The following is a 22,281-nucleotide window of genomic DNA, read 5'->3' as shown; positions in this document are numbered from 1 at the left end:
TTTGTGGTTTTATTGTGCGTCAGTTGTGACTGTATTGATATTAATTCAACGACTTTTACAATTCTAAATAGAAAAACTGTAAATGTATCCCCCCCATTTCACATTTCAAAATGTTATGGCAGAATGATATCCCAGGTTACCTACATATCTATGCTAGCTAGCTATATGGCTCATCTGAATATTAGTGTGTCCATGCATTGTAGAGTGTAGTTAGCTAGCAAGGTTTATCCAAATCCCAGGATTAAGATTTCTGTCAGTCTTCCATGGTTCATGAGTTTAAGTAGCTAGCTAATTACAGTGTAGCCTATCTATTTGATAGTGAAAGGTGCTTCAGATAACTCCGGTGATATTCAGCAGTAGATTATGTTAATGTTTCTCCATCTTTGATAGTGTGCAGCAGCAAGATGCCCCGGAATATTGAATTCACGGTGGTCAGCTCATTCGGTCACAAAGATAACTTTAGTGCCAATGAGCTGATGGTCAATGCACCTACGGTCAATGGCTGGAGATCTGCCAGGTAGACACACACACACACACACACATAATTGTCTCGAAATTCTGCTAGCCTGAGGTAGAATACCAGAAATTAACTTAACCAAATGATGTAACAAAATGATGGGGATTAACGGTACATTTACTAGGCCTACTGATTACATATGTAATGGGAAATTGATGTAAAAATGCAACAAAACAAATCAAAGGGCAAACAATTCACAATTAAACAATTAATGTGCAAGAATTGGCGGGAGACAGCAGAGCACATTCTGGAGAGCTGAGTGCATGCATTCTGGAGAGAGCCATATCTTTACCACACATCCCTCCCCTTCTTGTTTAAACATTTTAAATTATACCCTAGACACATTATCTTAAAACATTTTAAACGCTTTTCACTGACAGCCGCAACTCAATAATCAGCCAGGCCTATTGCCACGCGAGGTGCCCAAATGCTGGCTTCCCAAATAGGTATAGGCCTATGCACTTGTGATTTGAAACAATCCACAGCTAAATGAATGTAAGAAGCTAATGATCCTCTGTGGCAAAGTCAAGCTCTCTGGTAAAGTATTTTGAATGATTTTATTTAGGCAGGAATAATTATATAATTTTGGCAAAACATTAATTTACTTTAGGTAAATTTACTAATGTCTCCGCCCTAACAATGCGAGTCGTTGTTCCAAAGGCGGGAATGCAGGCGACAAGCTTAGGTCTGCATATTATGCCCATAGAAACGCATTGGGTTTATTCAGGACAGATTTTGGCGAGGGTGAGCCCTCTCGCTTCACCTTTTCCTCTCTGCTGAAACTAGCGAGCGAAACAGCGCCCCTCTTGTCTTAAATGGATCTGATGCTGTCTGGACAGAAAAAGTATGACATGCCATACTCCTTTTGTCCAGACAGCATTAGATACATGGTCAACACATACGGAGAAAGAGGGGCGCTGTTTTGCTGGCCTGGATGCTTTCTTTATCTGAGATTGATGCGCCTTTCTGTTGGTGCGCGTCTAGGTCAAATCAATTATCAATATTTCAGTATTTTATTTGGACGGGCAAGGAGTTACAGCCCTGGTACTGGTACACCGTGTATATAGCAAAGTTGTCTTTAATCATTGTGTATTTATTATTACGTGTTTTACTTTTCTGTTATTTCTCTATTTCTCTGCATTGTTGGGAGGGGCCCGTAAGTAAGCGTTTCACTGTTCGTCTACACCTGTTGTTTGCGAAGCATGTGACAAATAACATTTGATTTGATTTGATACACACGACACACATACACTTATGCTCAATCCCAAACCTGTCCCTTCCCCTCTGCCCTCCATTTGAGCGTTAACACGCACCTCTGCTATATGCACAAGTGTCCCAAAGCTGAGGGAGTGAAAATTATCTAGGGTGTAGGGGCTAATTAGACTCTCTGATAGCCACTTCGACCAAGCCAGCAAGGCTGCAGGCTCCAGAGCGAAGTGCTATCCCAACATGTACTGCGATATGTTTGGAGTTTGCGCAATTTCATACAAAATAATTGCGAGGCGTGTTTCTGATTTCGATGCTTGACACATAAAACAAATGAAATGCCTCCCAAAATAAAAGTTTAACTGTTACTGTCTTGTAAAACGACAGGGAAATGTGTTAATTTGAATTTCATGCTTGTTTTATTATTTAAATGTAGAACATGAATTGCATCATTCAAGTCAGGAGTGTGTCCCAACGTTGATGGGTTTATTGATCCCCTTGACACTCTATTGCAGGGGTGTCAAACGTCCGGCCCGCGGGCCGGATCAGGCCCGCAAACTGGTTTAATCCGGCCCGCAAGATGATTTTGAAAAAAAACACAAAAAATAAAATAAAATAAAATTTTGTAAAGTATACAAATGCGCTGCAATTTTTCAATAAAATAAACTGCTGTTCCAATTGCGTCCACTGGATGGCGCAATAGCAATTGTGTTAAGCAAGCAAACTGTTTATACCGGGGCAGAGCAAGTAGGTCAAGCACGTGCAGCCAATGAGCTACTTTGTTTTGCCCGCGATATTTATTACGGCTTCTACTTTTAACATGATGTGCTTTGGCACCCTCATTGCCCCAATATGTCTCTGTCAAAAAAGAGAAAAGTGGACGCAGAGTGCAGAGTGTTCCAAGAAAAATGGTCATCCTATTTATTCACGGAATTGAATGGGAAAGCTGTATGTTTGGTGTGTTCAGAGCATGTTGCAGTGCTGAAAGAATATAACCTTCGTCGCCACTATGTGAGTCTTCATGCCGACAAATATGACAACTTTCAAGGACAGCGGAGATGAGAGAAGGTGAATGAACTGTTGGCGGGTCTGAAGAAACAGCAGTCTGTGTTTACTCACAGCCGAGACATCAGTGACGCTGCAGTGAAAGCTAGCTACCTCATTGCTAATGAAATCGCAGTGGCTTCAAAACCATTTAGTGAGGGTGAATTTGTATCTGGAGCATCAGCAATTGTGGGTTCGATTACAGGCTCAAAATGTCCAGAAACAAAGAACTTTCTTCTGAAACTCGTCAGTCTATTCTTGTTCTGAGAAATGAAGGCTATTCCATGCGAGAAATTGCCAAGAAACTGAAGATCTCGTACAACGCTGGATTTGGAGGTGGAGGGTCCGTCATGGTCTGTCACAGCATCATCGGACTGAGCTTGTTGTCATTGCAGGCAATCTCAACTCTCTCTGTGCGTTACAGGGAAGACATCCTCCTCCCTCATGTGGTACCATTATATGCCATTTAGCAGACGCTTTTATCCAAAGCGACTTACAGTCATGCGTGCATACATTTTTTGTGTATGGGTGGTCCCGGGGATCGAACCCACTACCCTGGCATTACAAGCACCGTGCTCTACCAGTTGAGCTACAGAGAACCACAGGCTCATCCTGACATGACCCTCCAGCATGACAATGCCACCAGCCATACTGCTCATTCTGTGCGTGATTTCCTGCAAGACAGGAATGTCAGTGTTCTGCCACGGCCAGCGAAGAGCCCGGATCTCAATCCCAATGAGCATTTCTGGGACCTGTTGGATCGGAGGGTGAGGGCTAGGGCCATTCCCCCCAGAAATGTCAGGGAACTTGCAGGTGCCTTGGTGGAATACTGGGGTAACATCTCACAGCAAGAACTGGCAAATCTGGTGCAGTCCATGAGGAGGAGATGCACTGCAGTACTTAATGCAGCTGGTGGCCACACCAGATACTGACTGTTACTTTTGATTTTGACCCCCCTTTGTTCAGGGACACATTATTCAATTTCTGTTACTCACATGTCTGTGGTACTTGTTTAGTGTATGTCTCAGTTGTTGAATCTTGTTATGTTAATACAAATATTTACACATGTTAATTTTGCTGAAAATGAACGCAGTTGACAGTGAGAGGACGTTTCATTTTTTGCTGAGTTTATGTGTATATACAGTGGGGAGAACAAGTATTTGATACACTGCCGATTTTGCAGCTTTTCCTACTTACAAAGCATGTAGAGGTCTGTAATTTTTATCATAGGTACACGTCAACTGTGAGAGACGGAATCTAAAACAAAAATCCAGAAAATCACATTGTATGATTTTTAAGTAAGTAATTTGCATTTTATTGCATGACATAAGTATTTGATCACCTACGAACCAGTAAGAATTCCGGCTCTCACAGACCTGTTAGTGTTTCTTTAAGAAGCCCTCCTGTTCTCCACTCATTACCTGTATTAACTGCACCTGTTTGAACTCGTTACCTGTATAAAAGATACCTGTCCACACACTCAATCAAACAGACTCCAACCTCTCCACAATGGCCAAGACCAGAGAGCTGTGTAAGGACATCAGGGATAAAATTGTAGACCTGCACAAGGCTGGGATGGGCTACAGGACAATAGGCAAGCAGCTTGGTGAGAAGGCAACAACTGTTGGCGCAATTATTAGAAAATGGAAGAAGTTCAAGATGACGGTCAATCACCCTCGGTCTGTGGCTCCATGCAAGATCTCACCTCGTGGGGCATCAATGATCATGAGGAAGGTGAGGGATCAGCCCAGAACTACACGGCAGGACCTGGTCAATGACCTGAAGAGAGCTGGGACCACAGTCTCAAAGAAAACCATTAGTAACGCACTACGCCGTCATGGATTAAAATCCTGCAGCACACGCAAGGTCCCTCTGCTCAAGCCAGCGCATGTCCAGGCCCGTCTGAAGTTTGCCAATGACCATCTGGATGATCCAGAGGAGGAATGGGAGAAGGTCATGTGGTCTGATGAGACAAAAATAGAGCTTTTTGGTCTAAACTCCACTCGCCGTGTTTGGAGGAAGAAGAAGGATGAGTACAACCCCAAGAACACCATCCCAACCGTGAAGCATGGAGGTGGAGACATCATTCTTTGGGGATGCTTTTCTGCAAAGGGGACAGGACGACTGCACCGTATTGAGGGGAGGATGGATGGGGCCATGTATCGCGAGATCTTGGCCAACAACCTCCTTCCCTCAGTAAGAGCATTGAAGATGGGTCGTGGCTGGGTCTTCCAGCATGACAACAACCCGAAACACACAGCCAGGGCAACTAAGGAGTGGCTCCGTAAGAAGCATCTCAAGGTCCTGGAGTGGCCTAGCCAGTCTCCAGACCTGAACCCAATAGAAAATCTTTGGAGGGAGCTGAAAGTCCGTATTGCCCAGCGACAGCCCCGAAACCTGAAGGATCTGGAGAAGGTCTGTATGGAGGAGTGGGCCAAAATCCCTGCTGCAGTGTGTGCAAACCTGGTCAAGACCTACAGGAAACGTATGATCTCTGTAATTGCAAACAAAGGTTTCTGTACCAAATATTAAGTTCTGCTTTTCTGATGTATCAAATACTTATGTCATGCAATAAAATGCAAATTAATTACTTAAAAATCATACAATGTGATTTTCTGGATTTTTGTTTTAGATTCCGTCTCTCACAGTTGAAGTGTACTTATGACAAAAATTACAGACCTCTACATGCTTTGTAAGTAGGAAAACCTGCAGTGTATCAAATACTTGTTCTCCCCACTGTATATATATATATATGTGTATATACAGTTGAAGTCGGAAGTTTACATACACCTTAGCCAAATACATTTAAACTCAGTTTTTCACAATTCCTGACATTTAATCCTAGTAAAAATGCCCTGTTTTAGGTCTTTTAGGATCACCACTTTATTTTAAGAATGTGAAATGTCAGAATAATAGTAGAGAGTGATTTATTTCAGCTTTTATTTATTTCATCACATTCCCAGTGGGTCAGAAGTTTACATACACTCAATTAGTATTTGGTAGCATTGCCTTTAAATTGTTTAACTTGGGTCAAATGTTTCGGGTAGCCTTCCACAAGCTTCCCACAATAATTTGGGTGAATGTTGGCCCATTCCTCCTGACAGAGCTGGTGTAACTGAGTCAGGTTTATAGGCCTCCTTGCTCGCACATGCTTTTTCAGTTCTGCCCACAAATGTTCTATAGGATTGAGGTCAGGGCTTTGTGATGGCCACTCCAATACCTTGACTTTGTTGTCCTTAAGCCATTTTGCCACAACTTTGGAAGCATGCTTGGGGTCATCGTCCATTTGGAAGACCCATTTGCGACCAAGCTTTAGCTTCCTGACTGATGTCTTGAGATGTTGCTTCAATATATCCACATAATTTTCCTTCCTCATGATGCCATCTATTTTGTGAAGTGCACCAGTCCCTCCTGCAGCATAATGCTGTGGGGGTGCTTTGCTGCAACCCCCGTGCTTCACGGTTGGGATGGTGTTCTTCGGCTTGCAAGGGCCACCCTTTTTCCTCCAAACATAACGATGGTCATTATGGCCAAACAAGGTGTCGAAAGCATTCCACAGGGATGCTGGCCCATGTTGACTCCAATGCTTCCTACAGTTGTGTCAAGTTGGCTGGATGTCCTTTGTGTGGTGGACCATACCTGATACACACGGGAAACTGTTGAGCGTAAAAAACCCAGCAGCGTTGCAGTTCTTGACACACTCAAACCGGTGCGCCTGGCACCTACTACCATAACCCGTTCAAAGGCACTTAAATATTTTATCTTGCCCATTCACCCTCCGAATGGCACAAATACACAATCCATGTCTCAATTGTCTCAAGGCTTAAAAATCCTTCTTTAACCTGTCTCCTCCCCGTCATCTATGGTGATTTTATAGTGGATTTAACAAATTACATCAATAAGGGATCATATCTTTCACCTGGATTCATCTAGTTTTCCTAATGTTTTGTACACTTGGTGTGTAGGCCTACATTTTCATCATATTTACTGCATTGTCGTTTCAAGAAAGGTACACAGTAATAGGAATTGGTATGCAACTTTTGCCATAGGTATGTTTCTCTATCGGACAATGAGGCAACAGGCTTCAAAGCCCGGGAGTTGAAGTCTGTTCACGTGGATGCCATTGGAACTTACCTCCGGATAACCTTTCACAGAAACCATGTCAACTGCTAGAACCTTTACAAGCAGGTACTCCACTATGTCACACTCACAGTCAATCATTACCTACCGCTACTACACAAAGTAATTCCCCATAACCTGTTGATTGAACTTACATACTACCACATTCATATAATTTCATTTTTTATTAGATTTTTTTCATAGACTTTTGTTTATCATTTCGGGTTGTGTTTGTTGTCATAAATATTTTGGGAGATTCTGTGGATGGCAATGCTATTGACACAATTGTAAGTGGCCGCTCTTTAACGTGTGTACGTGTTCTTTCGTCTTTTTATGTTACTGTATATTTGAGGTGCAGTACTACTGTGAAACACCAGATGAAGCTGCTGTGTTTGTGAGGCTGCCAATGTGAAGTCATTGGGTGTGTCCGAAACCCATGCTAGTATACTTAACCGCGGCAGTTAGCCAAGCAGTTAAGAGCGATGGGCCAGTAACCGAAAGGTCGCTGGTTCCAATCCCTGAGCCGGCAATGTGGAAAAATCTGCCGTTCTGCCCTTGAGTAAGGCAGTTAACACCCAACAACTGCTAGGGCACTGATGACGTCGATTAAGGCAACCCCGCACCTCTCTGATTTAGAGGGGTTGGGTTAAATGCGGAAGACACATTTCGGTTGAATGCATTCAGTTTTGCAACTTCCCCTTTCCTTAAATAGTATGTGGAGGAAAAATGTTTTATAGTATGTGACATTTTGAAAATAGTACTCTGAATGCGTCATCTAATACGCGATTGCACTGACTCCCACCATTTGTTTATTTTGGTACAGCGTGTCAATTTATCTGATTATCAGCTGTTGTCAAATACATGAGTCAGAAAATACGAGTGAATTCTACTATCTTATTAAACGGCGAAATTAGTATGCAGTTTAAGTATGTAATGTAGTACTCTAGTATGGGTTTTCGGACAAGGCAATTTAGCTGAGACGTTTTTATTAGCATGACAGATTTTTTTTATTTTTTTATTTCACCTTTATTTAACCAGGTAAGCCAGTTGAGAACAGGTTCTCATTTACAACTGCGACCTGGCCAAGATAAAGCAAAGTAGTGCAATAAAAACAACACAGAGTTACATATGGGGTAAAAAAAAACATAAAGTCAGAAATACAACAGAAAATATATATACAGTGTGTGCAAATGTAGCAAGTTATGGAGGTAAGGCAATAAATAGGCTATAGTGCAGAATAATTACAATAGTATTAACACTGGAATGCTAGATGTGCAAGAGATTATGTGCAAATAGAGATACTGGGGTGCAAAAGAGCAAAATAAATAACAATATAGGGATGAGGTAGTTGGGTGGGCTAATTTCAGATGGGCTGTGTACAGGTGCAGTGATCGGTAAGGTGCTCTGACAACTGATGCTTAAAGTTATTGAGGGAGATAAGAGTCATTTCATGACTTGTCCATAAGCATTTACCCAGGACAGTGAGTATAGCACATGAAGTGCTAGTCTATGGTACAGTAAAATCTAAAACATTTAGTGTTTCATATGACTATAACCATATACACATTATAGGCCTACATTGATCTGCAGATAATCATAGTTGATATTTCTGAATATTATTGATGTTATAATGTGTCCATAATGTGTTTATGTATTGAAAAAACGAAAGAAAAACACTTTTTTCCCACTGTTTATGTAACTGTGTGTCAGTGTATGTTTACAGTATGCACACAGACACAGTTTCTCTGTTGTTATTGTTGCCTGGTTCCATGGTGGTCACTGTGTGTGCCTGTAATGCCGTTTGTGTGTATGCGTGCATGTTTGCCCTGACGGACGTGGGGCAGGAATGTGGTAATCAGACTCAGAGGGCAGAGTAATCACAGAGGAGGCCATAGCTAGTGTAATCAGATAGACCTGCGGACGGACAGCCTCTGGAGGAGAGTGGCCTAGCTCCGGGTTGAAGTTTTCCCTAGCTGCAGATCCAAGATCAGCTTCCCCTCCCCCAAGCCTAACCTTAACCATTAATTAGGAAAATGCTAAACTGACCAAAGATCAGCGTCTAAGGGAACTTCACCCTACAACGAGTGGTCCAGCCTTACCTCTCCAACACACAGGAAGGCAGATTCCACAGGACAAGCTCCACATTGTTGCTCTCTAATCCCACGCTTAATCACCTCCACCATGGCCACAGCGTTAGCTGGCCTGGTTATCTCTCAGGGGTTTAGTGTTCTCACTGCTCCATGTATGTTGTGATTGTACGGATGAAACCTATAGAGTGACATATTGAAGTGCTGCATGCAGTACTAGGTCTTGTCATAACATTGATGTGTAGATGTACAGTGAGGGGAAAAAAGAATTTGATCCCCTGCTGATTTTGTACGTTTGCCCACTGACAAAGAAATGATCAGTTTATAATTTTAATGGTAGGTTTATTTGAACAGTGAGAGACAGAATAACAACAAAAAAATCCAGAAAAATGCATGTCAAAAATGTTATAAATTGATTTGCATTTTAATGAGGGAAATAAATATTTGACCCCCTCTCAATCAGAAAGATTTCTGGCTCCCAGGTGTCTTTTATACAGGTAACGAGCTGAGATTAGGAGCACACTCTTAAAGGGAGTGCTCCTAATCTCAGCTTGTTACCTGTATAAAAGAGACCTGTCCACAGAAGCAATCAATCAATCCGATTCCAAACTCTCCACCATGGCCAAGACCAAAGAGCTCTCCAAGGATGTCAGGGACAAGATTGTAGACCTACACAAGGCTGGAATGGGCTACAAGACCATCGCCAAGCAGCTTGGTGAGAAGGTGACAACAGTTGGTGGGATTATTCGCAAATGGAAGAAACACAAAATAACTGTCAATCTCCCTCGGCCTGGGGCTCCATGCAAGATCTCACCTCGTGGAGTTGCAATGATCATGAGAACAGTGAGGAATCAGCCCAGAACTACACGGGAGGATCTTGTCAATGATCTCAAGGCAGCTGGGACCATAGTCACCAAGAAAACAATTGGTAACACACTACGCCATGAAGGACTGAAATTCTGCAGCGCCCGCAAGGTCCCCCTGCTCAAGAAAGCACATATACAGGCCCGTCTGAAGTTTGCCAATGAACATCTGAATGATTCAGAGGAGAACTGGGTGAAAGTGTTGTGGTCAGATGAGACCAAAATCGAGCTCTTTGGCATCATCTCAACTCGCCGTGTTTAGAGGAGGAGGAATGCTGCCTATGACCCCAAGAACACCATCCCCACCGTCAAACATGGAGGTGGAAACATTATGCTTTGGGGGTGTTTTTCTGCTAAGGGGACAGGACAACTTCACCGCATCAAAGGGACGATGGATGGGGCCATGTACCGTCAAATCTTGGGTGAGAATCTCCTTCCCTCAGCCAGGGCATTGAAAATGTGTCGTGGATGGGTATTCCAGCATGACAATGACCCAAAACACACGGCCAAGGCAACAAAGGAGTGGCTCAAGAAGAAGCACATTAAGGTCCTGGAGTGGCCTAGCCAGTCTCCAGACCTTAATCCCATAGAACATCTGTGGAGGGAGCTGAAGGTTTGAGTTGCCAAACGTCAGCCTCGAAACCTTAATGACTTGGAGAAGCTCTGATGACTTGCCTCATCTATTATATACAGAGTTGAGTAGTCCTCATATCAAATCCATGTTACTGTTACTTGTGTTAGTCTAATTTACAACTAGAATATGCCCCATTTGGGTTTCCATAATAATTAGTAATTATTGTTGGTTGTGATTGTTGTGTTTTACTGAGCAGATGACCTGTGCATTTTGGCTGTGTGTTTTGGGGCCTGTCATTGAAAGGTTAATTTTACCTCTGTTTGCCCTCAGCCTATCAGAGAGCAGCTGATTGAGCACTACCTTAACAGCAGTCAGCACGTGACCGCCTTGGATGCAACATACATGGGGTAGGATTGAAGGCTCATTGGCCTGTGAAGTGCTTTGTGACAATGCTGTTTAAAAAACAAACATTTGCCTGGAAGTTGACATGATCGCCACTAGAGGTCTTCACAGGTCCAACCGAACCCGAATACCTGAGACCCAACCCGGGACACGAGCGGGCCCGGGTCCAAAATTCTAACTTTTCCCTCTGTTTGATTGTCATCGGGTCTATGTAACTACAGCTGATAGACCCGAATGGACCCGACCACGGCTCTGCATAGCCTGTAGTATATTTATTTTACACTAATAAGGTGAATTTATTGACTTATAGAAGGGCTAGCCAACATATAAAGACCGTTTTGTTAAGCAGAAGAGCAACTTGGCCAATAAACATTTAAAAAATGGTCAGTCGGTTCTAGGTCTGGTTGTAGCCAGGTCCATTCGGGTTTGGGTCTGATTGTTCTCGGGTCCGGATCCCCCTTTTTTTGTTTTTAAATGATTGGGTTCGGGTCTGATTTGTCCTCTGGTTGGACCCGAGAAGACCTCAAATCACAACTCAGTTTGCCATTTCGATTGTTACGTTTTTCTCTTTAGCTTGGGCTATAGTCTGTTAACAGTAGAACTGGCTAACGTAGAACCCCAGGAATCCAGGCTAAAGAAAAACACAACTGACACTTCAATTGGAATAGTTGTCAAATAGTCACTCAGACTCAAAATAGCAATATCCCATAGATGTAAAAACAAAAACAAAACATGTAAATGATTGTACTAACAATACTCTGTACATTACAAATGTACAGAATAGTTGTTTAACTAATCACACACTTTCAGATAATATTTTGAATACCTAATTGGGCTAATTGGGGTAATCAGTGTGAACTGAAGCTACAATATGTTCTATGCATTAAAATCGGCTCTATCCCATTGTCTCTTTTAGTAAGTGTGAGTCCATCTCTCCTCTGGATGACCTGGCTTTTGACATGTATCAGGACCCCGAAATAGCCCACATCGTCCGCCTGCTGGATGACAAGAAGCAGGAGCTGGTCCGTAAGGAGAGATACGAGTTCGCCAAAACGCTCAAGCAGGCTATCGCTGACCTGCAGAAGGTACTTCTAGGGTCTTTCTGTGTGGAAATTGAATAAAAATACCCAATACCCTGTTTCACCTTGGAACTTGTGTAGATCTGAAAATATTTATTGCATAGTTAGATACAAGTAATATGACGGATCAGTGGAGCTGGTGCCATATTGCTTATACAGTACCTACCTATCCATCTACATGAAGTGCCTAGGAGTAGGGACTAGAGGTTGTTTTGGAATTGGACAATAGAATCACAAGCAAGAAGAAAGTTTAACAATAAAACAATACATACACTATATATACAAAAGTATGTGGACACCCCTTCAAATTAGTGGATTCGGCTATTTCAGCCACACCCGTTGCTGGCAGTTGAATGGCCTTAATGAAGAGCTCAGTGACTTTCAACATGGCACCGTCATAGGATGCCACCTTTCCAACAAGTCAGTTCGTCAAATTTCTGCCCTGCTAGAGCTGCCCCGGTAAACTGTAAGTGCTGTTATTGTGAATTGGAAACATCTAGGAGCAACAACGGCTCAGCCGCGAAGTGGTAGTCCACACAAGCTCACAGAACGTGAATCATGCTTCACCATCTGGCAGTCCAACGGACAAATCTGGGTTTGGTGGATGCAGGAGAACGCTACCTGCCCGACTGCATAGTGCCAACTGTAAAGTTTGGTGGAGGAGGAATAATGGTCTGGGGCTCTTTCTCATGGTTCGGGCTAGGCCCCTTAGTTCCATTGAAGGGAAATCTTAACATTACAGCATACAAAGACATTCTAGACAATTCTGTGCTTCCGACTTTGTGGCAACAGTTTGGGAAAGGCCCTTTCCTTTTTCAGCATAACAATGCCCCCGTGCATAAAGCGAGGTCCGTACAGAAATGGTTTGTCGAGATCGGTGTGGAAGAACTTGACTGGCCTGCACAGAGCCCTGATCTCAATCCCATCAAACACCTTTGGGATGAATTGGAACGCTGACTGTGAGCCAGGCCTAATCGCCCAACATCAGTGCCCGACCTCACTAATGCTCTTGTGGCTGAATGGAAGCAAGTCCCCGCATCAATGTTCCAACATCTAGTGGAAAGACTTCCCAGAAGAGTGGAGGCTGTTATAGCAGAAAAGGGGGACCAACACCATATTAATGCCCATGGTTTTGGAATGACATGTTCGACGAGCGGTGTCCACATACTTTTGGTCGTGTAGTTTAGATATGCTATCATTGCATTACAAATTGACACATAAAGTATACTCTATCAAGTCTTTGAATTCATCTTTTGACATTTTCACTTCCTTATTGATTTGCAATTTTGCAGTCGGATTTTGTTGGTGTCTGAAACGTAGTCATTAAACATTGTTCAGATTCCTGTCACCAACCACCTAGGTGTGTCCAAACAGTAAAGTTTGGACACACCTACTCATTCAAGGGTTTTTTATTTTTACTATTTTCTACATTGTAGAATAATAGTGAAGACATCAAAACTATTAAATAACACATATGGAATCATGTAGTAACCAAAAAGGTGTTAAACAAATCCAAATATATTTTATATTTGAGGTTCTTCAAATAGCCACCCTTTGCCTTTATGATAGCTTAACATACTCTTGGCATTCTCTCAACCAGCTTCAGCTGGAATGCTTTTCCAACAGTCTTGAAGGAGTTCGCATATATGCTTTTCCTTCACTCTGCCGTCCAACTCATCCCAAACCATCTCAATTGGGTTGAGGTCAGGGGATTGTGGAGGCCAGGTCATCTGATGCAGCACTCCATCACTCTCCTTCTTGGTAAAATAGCTCTTACACAGCCTGGAGGGGTGTTGGGTCATTGTCCTGTTGAAAAACAAATGATAGTCCCACTAAGCCCCAACCAGATGGGATGGCGTGTCGCTGCAGAATGCTGTGGTAGCCATGCTGGTTAAGTGTGCCTTGAATTCTAAATAAATCACACAGTGTCACCAGCAAAGCACCCCCACACCATAACACCACCTCATTCATGCTTTACGGTGGGAACTACACGTGCAGAGATCATCCGTTCACCCACACCGCGTCTCACAAGGACACAACGGTTTGTGTCCTTGTGAGACCAGACCAAATGACACATTTCCACCGGTCTAATGTCCATTGCTCGTGTTTCTTGGCCCAAGCAGGTCTCGTGGTCCTCTGTAGCTCAGCTGGTAGAGCACGGCGCTTGTAACGCCAAGGTAGTGGGTTCGATCCCCGGGACCACCCATACACAAAAAATGTATGCACGCATGACTGTAAGTCGCTTTGGATAAAAGCGTCTGCTAAATGGCATATTATTATTATTATTCTTCTTATTGGTGTCCTTTAGTAGTGGTTTCTTTGCAGCAGTTCGACCATGAAGGCCTGATTCACACAGTCCCCTCTGAACAGTTGATGTTGAGATGTCTGTAACTTGAACTCTGTGAAGCATTTATTTGCACTGCAATTTCTGAGGCTGGTAACTCTAATGAACTTATCCTCTAGAGCAGAGGTAACTCTGGGTCTTCCATTCCTGTGGCGGTCTTCATGAGAGCCAGTTTCATCATAGCACTTGATGGTTTTTGAGACTGCACTAGAAGAAACTTTCAAAGTTCTTGAAATGTTCCATATTGACTGACCTTCATGTCTTAAAGTAATGTAGGTCTGTCGTTTCTCTCTGCTAATTTGAGCTGTTCTTGCCATAATATGGACTTGGTCTTTTACCAAATAGGGCTATCTTCTGTATACCCCCCTACTTTGTCACAACACAACTGATTGGCTCAAACGCATTAAGAAGGCACACCTGTTAATTGAAATGCATTCCAGATGACTACATTTACATTTTAGTCATTTAGCAGACGCTCTTATCCAGAGCAACTTACAGTTAGTGAATACATATTTTTTTTTTTTTTTATACTGGCCCCCCGTGGGAATCAAACCCACAACCCTGGCGTTGCAAACGCCATGCTCTATCAACTGAGCTACATCCCTGCCGGCCATTCCCTCTCCTACCCTGGGCCAATTGTGCGCCGCCCATGAGTCTCCCGGTCGCGGCCTGCTGCGACAGAGCCTGGATTCGAACCAGGATCTCTAGTGGCACAGTTAGCACTGCGATGCAGTGTCTTAGACCACTGCGCCACTCAGGAGACTACCTCATGAAGCTGGTTGAGAGAATGCCAAGAGTGTGCAAAGCTGTCATCAAGGCAAAGGGTGGCTATTTGAAGTAAATATATTTTGATTTGTTTAACACCTTTTCCATATGATTCCATATGTGTTATTTCATAGTTTTGATGTCTTCACTATTATTCTACAATGTAAAAATAAAGACAAACTCTTGAATGAGTAGGTGTGTCCAAACTTTTGACTGGTAGTGTATGTGTACACGGTCGTCATACCAACCATGAATACTTAATAAGCACAACAGCTGTGGTGAAGGCCAGTGAGTGTTTTCTCTTTGTTGCATCAAACCAGACGCCACCCTGTAACCAAAGAACGGTTTCTTCCCAACCCAAACTCCAACCCCCTTGTTACCAGGCCTCTTAGCATTGCATACACTGCTGTTGCCAAGGTGATCCAGACGAAAGTCTCCCTCCATAGCCCCTTGATGGCATAACTCACACCAATGCAGGATTGATAGAAAAGGACATTACTTCATATTGTCACATACTTGACATATGTCTACTACTAATTGTCTGTCACATTAGTAGCTAATGCAGTGTTACCCATAGACTTATAAAAATATCTGTGTTACCTGGCACCGATTAGCAAGCTCGCTCAGTTCTATGGAATTTCCCAGTAAAATGACGCATTGGACTTACTGGAACCTATGGCGTCTGTCCAAAATGGTACACTATTCCCTATGTAGTGCACTACTTCTGACCAGAACACCATGGGCCCTGGTCAGAAGTAGTGCACAATAAAGTAAATAGGGTGCCATTTGGGATACAAATGGTCAAATATCCAGCTCGTAAATATTAACGATTCCGTCCATGTGATATCGTGATGCTCTGTGGGCATGGCAATGACCTGTTGCATAGTAACCACAATTTAAGGAGGACTTGCTCTCCATTTTTTATTTCATATGCGGTCCTGTTGAACAATATATAAGATTTAGTTTGACCAAACGGTGTCTTCTACTGATGGTCGCTACTTTCTTCCAACATCTAGCCCTTTTGTCGTCCATTCATGGACATAAATAGTTAAACAAAAATACCCTTTCAAAACCACTCTCTTTCTCTTTATCCATTCTCGCTTCTCTTTCCTTCTCCATCTGTCCCCATGTGTGACTGAGCTAGGTAGGAGAACGCCTGGGCCGATACGACGTGGGGAAGTGCTGTGCCATAGAGAAGGAGGACTACGACACGGCCAAGAAGAAGAAGGAGCAGACGGAGGAGTACAAGATGACAGTGTACCATCAGGTGGAGGTCCACAACCTACTGGATATGGGCACGGTCAGTGGCTCTATGTGGCTTCTTGGGTCATTTCAATAGTTGTGACTGGGAACTTAAGTTAATGCCCTCGTTGAACAATATTAATTGGGTTTGTTGGTCTTTTATTCTACACATATCCCATCTCCCATCATTTTTCATTAGACACCTTTTGGTCATCTTTAAATCCTGACACCCACCAACATGGCAAGGCCAAGCAGTTTGAGGAAATCCCCTCCCTCTTCCATTTTTATATTGACTTTAGATTACAAGGATAATGGAGTCGTCACTGTCACCATCTGAGGACTCTCCCGATGTGCCTTCCCCACGCCATCACCAAGCAGGACACAAGACAAGGGTCATTACGGAAACGAGGAGGGGGAGAAAACAGGAACCCGCGACCACTGAGACTGTGGACTGCCCCCCAAACCTGTCAGTCCCCTGCCGACGTCCCTCCCCCCAACGCCCTGCGCCCACCCAGCAGTGCCCAGGATAGACGTGAGTCCCAATAAGAGCCTTAGCCTGGAAATCCACACAATCACGCTACGTATCACTATTGTTTCACTTGTGAAATGAAGCTTGATTCAGTTTGGATTTCCAGGCTAGCAAAGACTAACCTGCCAAGTTAAAAAGCGCTGATATTCCAGTCAAAGTGAGTGATGCCCAGTTATAGTTTTAGTTTAAGTTTTCTTATGGTCTTTTCAGTCACAACTTTTCCCTCTGAAGAACAGTTATAGCCAGTTATACAAGAACCACACTGAGTAAGGATGGGCATTTGAAATGTTTTGACTGTTCGAATACTCACATAATTGTTTTTAGAGTACTCAAGTATCTGTAATGGTTATGATAAATTAGGCATTGTTGCGCACTGTATCAACTGGTAATCTTATATCGTGGAACACAATCAATTTTAGTTAAAAAAAATTGGGCCAAGAATATGTGCTCATTGATCTATATGCCAACAATGCCTCATTTATTGTAACCATTACAGATAACAAATTCTAATTGCTATATGCCATTTTATATATTCAGTCAATAAAAAAACAAGTGCCATTTAAGATCAATTTATTGAAACCGTAATATCAACTGGTTATATTATATCGTGGAACACAATCTTCAAAAAAGCAGTAACCTCAGCAGTGGTGCTTGCTTGTAGAAGCCTATGGCTGTGCAATGACATAGCCTTGTTTTGTTCATTTAGCAGACAAGACGCTCTTATTTCCTGAGCCCTTATCACAGTCAAGACACACCTACAGTACAGTACCTTCAGAAAGTATTCAAACCCCTCGATCTTTTTTACAAATTAATAACAAATTAAAAGCTGAAATGTCTTGAGTCAATAAGTATTCAACCCCTTTGTTATGGCAAGCCAAAATAAGTTCAGGAGTACAAATTTGCTTAACAAGTCTCATAATAAGTTGCGTGGACTCACTCTGTATGCAATAATAGTGTTTAACATGATTTTTGAATGACTACCACATCTCTGTACCCCACACATACAATTATCTGTAAGGTCCCTCAGTCGAGCAGTGAATTTCAAACATCGATTCAACAACAAAGACCAGGGAGGTTTTCCAATGCCTCGCAAAGAAGGGCACCTATTGGTAGATGGGTAAAAATAAAATAAAAAGCAGCATCCCTTTCGTCATGGTGAAGTTATTAATTACACTTTGGATGGTGTATCAATACACCCAGTCACTACAAAGATACAGGCGTCCTTCCTAACTCAGTTGCCGGAGAGGAAGGAAACTGCTCATGAGGCCAATGGTGACTTTAAAACAGTTACAGAGCTTATTGGCTGTGATAGGAGAAAACTGAGGATGGATCAACAACATTGTAGTTACACCACAATACTAACCAAGTTGACAGAGTGAAAAAAAGGAAGCTTGTACAGAATAAAAATATTCCAAAACTTGCATCCTGTCTGCAACAAGGCATTAAAGTAATACTGCAAAAAATGTGGCAAAGTAATTAACTTTTTGACCTGAATACAAAGTGTTATGTTTGGGGCAAATCAAATACAACACATTACTGAGTACCACTCTCCATATTTTCAAACATAGTGGCGTCTGCATCATGTTATGGGTATGCTTGTAACCGTTAAGGACTGGGGAGTTTTTCAGGATAAAGAGAAACAGAATGGAGCTAAGCACAGGCAAAATCCTAGAGGAAAAACTGGTTCAGTCTGCTTTCCACCAGACACTGGGATATGAATTCACCTTTTAGCAGGACAATAACCTAAAACACAAGGCCAACTCTACACTGGAGTTGCTTACCAAGAAGATGGTGAATGTTGCTGAGTGGCCGAGTTACAGTTTGACTTAAATCTACTTGAATATCTATGGCAAGACCTGGAAATGGTTGTCTAGCAATGATCAACATTACATTTACTGGCATGGCAACAGCTATGTTGGACATTCCTGCAGTCAGCATGCCAATTGCACACTCCCTCAAAACTTCAGACATCTGTGGCATTGTGTTGTGTGACAAAACTGCACATTTTAGAGTGGCCGTTTATTGACCCCAGCACAAGGTGCACCTGTGCAATGATCATGCTGTTTAATCAACTTCTTGATAAACCACACCTGTCAGGTGGAGGGATTATCTTGACAAAGGAGAAATGGTTACTAATAGGGATGTAAACAAATTTGTGCACATCATTTTAGAGAAATAAGCTTTTTGTGCTTATGGAACATTTCTGGGATCTGTTATTTCAGCTCATGAAACATGGGAGCAACACTTTGCATGTTGTGTTTATATTTTTGTTCAGTGTAGTTTATTCTGCCTGCTCTTTGTAATTTTCCAAATGGATTAACAATTCCACTTGAAAGGAAATGTAGCTAGAAGAACTGTGTGATGCTTGGCTTGGAACACTAGAGTCAAAGCAAATTAACGTTGTCTTCAAGACGACATTAAAAACATTTTCGGGCCAACATTTCACTTGCCCATTTGTGCAACCACAAAGCACATTCCACCAAATAGTTTTACAGTATGTGAAAAAAAATGTGATCCCTGGTTAAAGATTGAGTTTTGACATCCGTTCGAGTACTCGATTACTTGATTACTTATGCCCATCCTTATAAGCTGCAGTGGTGTTTGGAACGATCAAACGTGGGATTATGACCAAGCTTTTATATGGTTTACTCACCAGTGTGACCACAGACAGGTTGAGTTTCACAATTTAATTAAAAGTGTGAAATAGTTGGGTCACTTTAGTGCGTGCCAACCTGGCTGGAAGGCTTGACTTTTAGCCTTTTACAGAACAGGAGTATTGTGCCAGTTGGCTGGCAGAGTTGTACTTGCAATAGATATTATACCTTGGCTCTTCATAGAGGGAGCACTATAAATCATGATATATTCAATGACATTATAGTTAATGAAAGCCACATTTGTTTTAGTAGATCATCTAATCAATCAATCTTTTCAAGAGGCCTTTCTTTCACCAGTCTTTCCAGCTCCATCTGCTTGGTCTGTTACATGATCTGTTTCTCTTGAACACTGAACATTTCTCAACACTTGAGATATCTTTGTGTAATAAATGTAAACATGCTTAAATATTCTATCTAGATCTATATAGAAACGTGATCTAAACTAATCTCTCTGCCTTAATCTTTGGATCTAATTTTCCACAACAACATGAATTAAACAAAAGTTATACATTTGACATTGGTGTCCCATTGAATGACTGTATGCACAGGTCACCGCCCTGCCTTATGACGAGAGATCCCTACCTGCCCTGCAGAGGAAGGGGGAGACGCCCCAGAGCCAGCCTGAGGAGTCCCCTCTCTCCCCTGGCCACCACCTTCCGTAGCCCTAGGTTGACCGGAGAGCCTGAGCCCCTCACAGAGAGGGCCCAGAGAGATGCCAGCTTCCCAATTGAGGTGTATGGAGACGGACCGGTGAGATAAATACATGCAAGTACGTACGCATGCACACACAAACCCACACAATCACGCACGCACACACGAATACAGGCTGAAAAGCCCAGACTGAAAAACCCAGACCTTGCATGATGTGTGTCTCATAACCTGCCCAGAGAGTGACTGACTGACTTACTCTCCAATCCTCCCTCTGCACATCTGCCCCAGGTGGCTGGAGCCTATTCAAAAACCTGGTCCTACCGGGAAGATGCCCTGCTGGCTGTCTACAAGAAGCTGACGGATCGGCCGGGACACCCAAGGAGGAACTGAGGTCAAGAAGGCCCTCCAGGATAAAGTATCATCTGTGAGTTTCAAAAGGCACCGTGTTCGGTATTTGGGTGTATCCTAGATGGCATCGTATGAATAGGGTGCCATTTGGGACACATACACTCTCCCTATTTAGCCTAGGTGTGATAATTTACTGGCAGTTATGATGCCTGTGGGGTCATGTTCTTTATCACTCAGAACAGTAGGTTTACATGTTCACCTTTTTAGTGTCTTTAACCACACTTGGCCCAGATTGAAGTTACATACAACATTTAGAACATGAAATAAGGGCTAGCTAGCTGCCCTATGTCACAGTGACTAACAGCTCTCTTGTTGCCTGGGGCTGATTTATGGAGGCCAACATTCAATCAAACCCACGCTGTGGGAAACCTGCACTGGGGGAGGTGATTATGGTTACCGTTTCACAGTAACGTGTTTTTATGAACAGAGAATAAGTGTGTGCACTGAGTAGTTTGTGAACAAAGACTAAATATTGCTCATGCCGTTTGAGAGGGTGGTTTGCACAGGGCATTTCCATTGAAAAGGACCCAACGTCAAATTCATAGGAGCATATCAAATTAGGTGTCAAATGAAAGCTAAGCATCTATATTTGGGGGAAATCAAGGCATTCATATGACATAAACCATTTCCATCTTAAAAATTAGGCATAAGTAAAGGCTTTGATTTCTGGATTAACAGATGGAAAAAGGGTCTTAGAAAACATCTGCCAGAAAAACTCTTAAAAGGTATCAGAAATGCATAAAAATACAATAATGTTGACGTAAAGACCCCTGCCAACTAATATTAACACTTATATTTAGTTTTTGAGAAATGATTTACCTCTGTAAGTTAAATAAATATTGCCTTGTAATTCCATTACCAAAAACCCACATTCTGTATCTTCTAATTCTCTCCCGCATGTGGAGAGAGGATAATGAAAGTTCACAGAAGTAACAAGTAATAGTATAAAACCCTTAGTGATTTTACTGATATCAATTTTGTTTATGAATTATTAATCGATTCAAACTCGTAATTCCGTTACCAAATTGGTAACGGAATTACTGCAACTGAATTGGCTACAATGGGAAATCATTATAGTCACAAAAAAACAGTTGGGTAACATGCTGCTGTCCTCCCTTCCACTGGCATACTGTTATTTTCAGCTCATAACTGTTTTCTTTGTGTTTCAAACGAAGAGTGTTAAAGCAGTCTGAGTCTGGACAACTCCCTCTCTCTTGCCCTCTCTCTCTGCCTCTATCGCTCACTCTCCAGTTAATGTCACCTCTCCCAGCTCTTATTGACACCTACCCATGAGCCCCTTCTCTTTCCATTGACTTTAACCAGCATCCTCACCCACTGAGCACCGACCGACATCGGACGTCCATGGATGTTGAAAAGTAGTTAACATTTGGTTTGTCCATCCTGGACTTTATGTTAATGTCCACAGACGGACCGGACTAGACCAAATCTGAACCTATCATAGACGTATGTTTCACAAGTTTGGACAGCACAGTATTATACAGTGAGTAGAGCACAGTACAGTACTGAGTACAGTACAGCACAGTACTGTACAGTGAGTAGAGCACAGTACAGTACTGAGTACAGTACAGCACAGTACTGTACAGTGAGTAGAGCACAGTACAGTACTGAGTACAGTACAGCACAGTACTGTACAGTGAGTAGAGCACAGTACAGTATAGTGAGTATAGTACAGTCCAGTACAGTAAAGAAAAGTATTGTAGAGTAGAATAGAGTACAGTATATTGTACTGTACTCGACTGTACTGAACTACACTCTACTTTACTGTACTGAACTCTA

General features: G+C 42.5%; 1 pseudogene across 1 annotated transcript in view; it reads left to right on the top strand.

The window, feature by feature from the left end:
• The first annotated feature begins 404 nt into the window (after positions 1 to 404).
• The window catches only part of LOC311149891 (centrosomal protein of 104 kDa-like), an 87,747-nt pseudogene continuing 65,870 nt past the window's right edge, over positions 405 to 22,281 (top strand). Inside the window, exons 1-9 of the transcript in view lie at positions 405 to 517; positions 6,817 to 6,955; positions 7,111 to 7,173; positions 10,741 to 10,817; positions 11,729 to 11,897; positions 16,145 to 16,300; positions 16,542 to 16,774; positions 19,974 to 20,175; positions 20,365 to 20,500. The product of the transcript in view is annotated as a centrosomal protein of 104 kDa-like (transcript). The remainder of the gene's footprint in view (positions 518 to 6,816; positions 6,956 to 7,110; positions 7,174 to 10,740; positions 10,818 to 11,728; positions 11,898 to 16,144; positions 16,301 to 16,541; positions 16,775 to 19,973; positions 20,176 to 20,364; positions 20,501 to 22,281) is intronic.

The sequence above is a fragment of the Coregonus lavaretus genome (assembly GCF_964263955.1).
Source record: "Coregonus lavaretus genome assembly, chromosome: 22".
Lineage (NCBI taxonomy): Eukaryota > Metazoa > Chordata > Actinopteri > Salmoniformes > Salmonidae > Coregonus > Coregonus lavaretus.
This window is presented reverse-complemented; position numbering and strand designations above follow the sequence as displayed.